Raw genomic sequence first — 6000 nt, forward strand, 5'->3', positions numbered from 1 at the left:
CACCAGTTTTATATAGTATCATTGCTTAAAAAAAGAAATTCCTTTTTAAAAAATGATAGTATAATTATTATAATATAATATAATATAATATAATAATTATAATAGTATTATTAGGTAGGTATAAAAAACTCTAAGAGAAAAAGTAACTTTTAGACCTGACAACAATGCATATAATAAGACATATGTTTTAAGATGCTCAGTTGCCAATAGTGTGATCTGACTTAGTCTCCTTGGATTATATTAGTCCTAATATCCACAACAAAGAAATATATTACAATTCTTATTATCACGAATAATATTTACATTCTCTAGATAGCAACAAATTTAACTATAACCGCTTTGTGTGATTATAATGTAAAAATCAATTCTGAGTTTTCTAGGTCAGAACTTATAATTTATTACTTATTCAAAATCGCGCAACACTGTAAGAAAAAGATTCGTTCTAAGAGTAAAAAGCTTGCAAGAATTTTGATGAGATTGAAGAGTGACTGTCCTTGAAAATTTTTCAAATAATTAATACAAAATTATCTGCTAATGACTAAACCCTGGAAATGTGTGTCCTTTCGTGAGCACTTTGTTAACTTTCAGATGGTATAAATATATTTCAGAAATACTAGCCGTAACATAGTAATTTAGCAAAACTCGGGAAGGCACTGATTTCACAGTAGGTTTAAAATTTTTACCGCGCTAAAGAACTGGGCTCCTGTTAGATATAAAATTTTTAATGGACTGCGCGTGCGTGGTAATGTTATTGCAACTTTAATAATTATTTTCAGTGCAAAAAAAGCCTGATCAATGTTCAAAATAGGTGATCATTGCTCAGCGCTTTATTTCCTATCGAATACAGTCATTTGTTTTAAAGATTTCGATCAATGAGGTGCCAACATCTTTTTTTTCGTCCTTGAATTTTCAACCCTTAATAAAAAATAAACTACAGGTGATCAAAATCTGAAACCTAGTGATCATTGCTGTACAAACCGTGAGCAAAAGGATGGTATAATTATTTTTACGAAATTCGATCAATGAGGTGCTAACATCTCATAACCCCTCCGAGACGGTGGTGGATATTACACTCGTCCTGCGCAGTATCATCCAACCGGAGCCAGCTGTTTAGCCGTTAAATGTGTTTGTTTACAAAGATATTTTCTTTTTAGTTTAATTTAAACTAGATTTATAAATTGAAAAAACTAAAGTAGCTACAAGTTTTAATTTAATTTTGCTTAACTTCCGAATGACACTTTCCTGTAATTTTATAATTATCACTTTTCAGTGATTTTTTTAATATGCTTTTATGTACTTATGTTCAACAAAGCATTTCCTTTAATTATAATTAAGCCAAAACATCGCAAATCCTGGGCCCTGGACTACTAAAGGTATCCGGTATCCGCATATCAGCCATGAATATGCGTTCACTACTCTACATCAAGAAATTTACTTTCCAATGGCTCTGTCACTGAATATATCACCAAGTACAGGAAAACCTATTTAAAACTTATAAAATCAGCTAAAAAATCGTACTATCAAAATCGTCTGAGAAGCTCTAAAAGTGTTGCAAAAGAAACTTAGTCCATAATAAACGATCTTCGAAATAAAATTCACCCAGCTTAAACATTTTTCCTTTCAGACCCTGGAAATCTAAATGAATACTTTGTTAATGTGAGTAAAAATTAGGGTGACCAAACGTCCCATAAAAACGGGATTGTCCCGTTTTTTTACGATTTGTCCCGGAGTCCCGAAAAAGTATCTCGGGACGCCTAAATGTCCCGTATTTGCGTTGGGTTGACTTTTTTTATCTGACTATATTTTCTCTTTTTAATTTTTCTTCAATTTCTGCATTTGTTTTCATTCTTATTTCTCCCTCTTTTGTTACATTGTGGCCCAGTATTGTTCTCATTATTTTTCTTTCAAATTTCAGAAGGCTATCTTCCTCTTTCTTGTTAATCGTCGTTGTTTCCATCCCATATGTAACACCAAGTCTTATTAAGGTCTTATATAGGTTCATATTATACTTAAAGTCTTGCTTCTCAGCAGATTTCTACCGTGTAGATGTTTTTCTGTCCTTCAGGATTCTTTCCTCTGTTCTCTTTTTTCCGGTTTTCGCTATTTTTACTCCTAATTAGCTAAAGGTGGATACAGTTTCAAATTTATGGTTCTGTGTTATTAGATATTTCTGAGTTGGCTCATCTTTCCCTATCGCCATGTATTTTGCTGTGAGCTGGTTTATCTCTAGTCCTATTATTCTCTTCGCTTCCTTATGTAATTTTCCAACTGGAAGTGTTACCTTTGTCTTCGCTGTGATGACTGAATCATCTGCATATGTTACTATTTGAAGTTGATCTGTAATAATGCTTTTGTTTGCAAGTTTGTCATCCTCATGATTACAGATTATGTCAATATCTGATATTGTCAATAACAGATTAAATACTGTCGGAGAGATAGAGTCACCTTGTTTCACGCCTTTGTGTACATTAATCACCTTAGAAGTTATTCCGTTGAAACTGATCCTTGCTCTGGTGTTCTTTAGGTTCACTGTTAGCATATGTCTTAATTTTTCTGGGATTCCAACATTCTCTAGCTGCTCCATCATTTTTGTCCGATTGGTTGTATCAAAAGCGCTTTTGAAATCCATGAATACTAGGTGCATTTCTCTGTTGTATTCTCTCGATTGTTGAATTATTTGCTCCAATGTATGTATGGAATTAATCGTAGACCTCCCCTGGTCTGAACTAGTTCTGGTATTTTCCTAATATTCGTTCAGTGCATGATTAAAGTCTTATGTTTCGTATATTTTCTAGAATTTTATAATATGTGTTGTTTAATAACGTTATTGCTCTGTAATTCTCGCACTCCTGTAGATCTTCTTTTTTTTATATATCGGTACCTACTACCCACATAACAATGATGTTCGCATCATGTTCTAAGCATATACTACCAACATTCGTCGGAGTATATTCTTTTTAGTGTATGTGTAGTACAAGCATAGCATCTACCTTAAAAAACATTCTAAATTTCATGTTCTTTGCATATACTTCAAAGTATATTCTCGTTCCGAATATACTAAGTATATTCGTGTACGTAGGATCTCGGAATATTCGTAAAAGTTTATTCTTAGAATATACCTTTATCGAATATTCTTAACACATACTTATAAGTACATTCTTAACACATACTTATAAGTAGATACTTTTAAAATATCTTAAAAATAATTTGTATGTATAGGAAGTATAATATTAGCCTTATAGATTATCAACTTCGTTATTTTTTAGAATACATATTAATAAAATTTATGTATGTAGGTAGTATTGGACGAATTTCATTTCAAAATTGTTGCAGGGTAAAAAAATTTAAACATTAATTGTATTAACGTTTACATAGATACTATTAAAAATTCGTTTTCATAATTGAAATGACTTTACCATTTCGAGTTTATCATGAATCATTAGTATTTTTATATCCTTGGAATTTGAATTTAGGTACATTCAATTCAATAGGCCATTTCGCAGAACCAAAACGTGCCAAACTGCACAACCAAAGGCTTTGGCGTTGCCAACCGTCGAGTAAGCTTTTTCCGTTAACTTACCTTAAAAATTCCCACTTTTATAAAAAAAAAACTTCCCTCCTGTTCACAAAATCTGAGAAGATATGTTGAATTATTTTCAAATATTTTAATTTTTTCTTAATATTTTACAATTTGGACTGGAACAATAATTCCATTTTGAGTTAACTTTTTTCCTTTATCACCTTTTATGTTGAAAATTCCCGCAAAAAGGGAAATTTCTCTCCGTTTGGCAACACTGACCACCGATTTTGTTATTCCACAATACATTCATAACCCCCCCCCCCCCATCATATTCTGACCATTTCTATTCTTACCTGAATGGATCAGGGATAGGAAAAAACCGTAAAATATGAAAAAGAAAACAGGCATTATTTCATTATTTGTATCATCTATGGATCTATGCAGTGTTAAGGATGAAGGCGAATGATGTAGTACTAGGACTAAAGAACATACATAATCTGTTTATTTTGTTTGCGGTGCTTCAAAGTACATATAATCTATTTTGATAACTCAATATTACTTAAATAGGTAAGTACATATAAGTATTATATAAATTTTAGTTACTTATTATGCATAGTTTAGTTTAGCTAAATATTATATAATGATTTATATAAATAACTAAAATTTATAAATATGTACTTACTTTTTAAGTAATATTGTAGAATGTAGGTACTATCTACATTCTCATTTGCAATTAAAATATGTAAATAGATATTTGGTAGAACCAGTAGAACCTAAGATGAGATTAGGTGATGCTGAAAACATACTTCTAAGCAATATATAGCACTTGATAGCACTTTCTTAGAATATTCTTAAAAATATAATATTCTTCCCATACAAAGATGTGCGGTAGTACGTTCTTAGTATATAAATAGAAGGTTTATAGCACTTCCTTGGAATATTCTAAAAAGTACCTTCTTGGTATAAACTAAAAAGATGTGCGGTAGTATGTTCTAAGTATACACATAGAAGGTTTATAGCACGTCCTTGGAATATTCTAAAAAGAACATTCTTGGTATATACTGAAAAGAAGTGCGGTAGTACATTCTAAGTATATACATAGAACGTTTAAGTACTGTAATGTAGTATATACTCAGTATCTGCTCTGCACATTCGCAATGGTAATTACGCACATTCTCAGTATATACTTTTTCTGAAAAGTATGTTCTATGAATCTACTAAGAACATGAAATTGTTATGTGGGTATAATACCTGCGTTCCAATCGGCTGGTAGTCTGTTTTGTTCATATTTGTTGTATTAGCTGGTTTATTCCTTTACGTAATTCTCTTCCTCCGTATTTTATTCCACAGTTATTTCATCTTCTGTGAAAATTTTTTATTCGTCGTTATCTTGTACGGCCTTACTTCTTCATCGCAGTGTATTTCCTTCACAGTGAATACCATTTTTTCGTAATATCATTGATTATAGTATGGGATAATATTCTTCCCATATTTTGCTGATCTGTATGTCCTCAAACAAGGTTTTTCTTTTTTTGCTTTTTTAGTCCTCTTGTTTTTTAATGCTGGGCGTATTTTTTGCTACTTTGACTTTTGATAGTTTTCTGTTTTTTTCAATATCGTCCAGCGAAACCAGTCATTTTTCTTCTTTTTATTTGTTGAGTTGGCTTTGTTTCTCGATATTTTGTATTCTTCCCTGTTTTGTTCTGAGGGGTTGTTGATCCATGCCATTCTGGCGGAGTTTTATAGTTTTCTGTTTCGCAGTCTTGATCGTACGTAAATTACACATTCAAATGTAAATTGAAAAGGATTTATAGGTCCCAAATTAGCTAAAAGACCATGTTTTAATTTTCCCCACCTGTTTGGGTATCGCTCCAAATCCTCCTTAGCAGTGGCGCACCCAGGGGGTTTTGGGGGTTAAACCCCCCAGGGCATATGAAAAATATACAAAAAATCGTAGGAAAATACAACATGTCTTTCACAAACAATAAAAAAAAATCGCGGCCCAACCAACCCTTTCCCCCCAAACAAAAATTCTAGGTGCGCCACTACTCCTTGGATGTGTCCCGTTTTTTCAAGTTTATGATTTGGTCACCCTAGTAAAAATATAACATCAACTATTTTGTCACAAGATCCGGTTTCCTATCTCATTAATTCATTCTTTATAAGGCCTTGATCTGCCATCTGAACTGATCCAAACAATCAATAGTATCAAAAGCAAATCTTCCTATAGTACTGATAAAAATCTCCCAGGACATGTGTTGGGAGTCCTCATCTCGCCAATTAATGATTCTTTTGAGAAAGGTAAATTTCCAGAGTACCTAAAGACAGCTATCATTATTCCTCTTCATAAGGGTGGTGAAAAATCTAATTCCTGCAAGTATATACCTATTGCATTACTACCGGTACTCCAAAATTATTGAGAGACTCATAAAAGCATGACTTATGTCCTTTCTTGTTGAAAACATTTTATTACAAAATCA

This window comes from Diabrotica virgifera, chromosome 6 (genome assembly GCF_917563875.1).
Source record: "Diabrotica virgifera virgifera chromosome 6, PGI_DIABVI_V3a".
Taxonomy (NCBI): Eukaryota; Metazoa; Arthropoda; class Insecta; order Coleoptera; family Chrysomelidae; genus Diabrotica; species Diabrotica virgifera.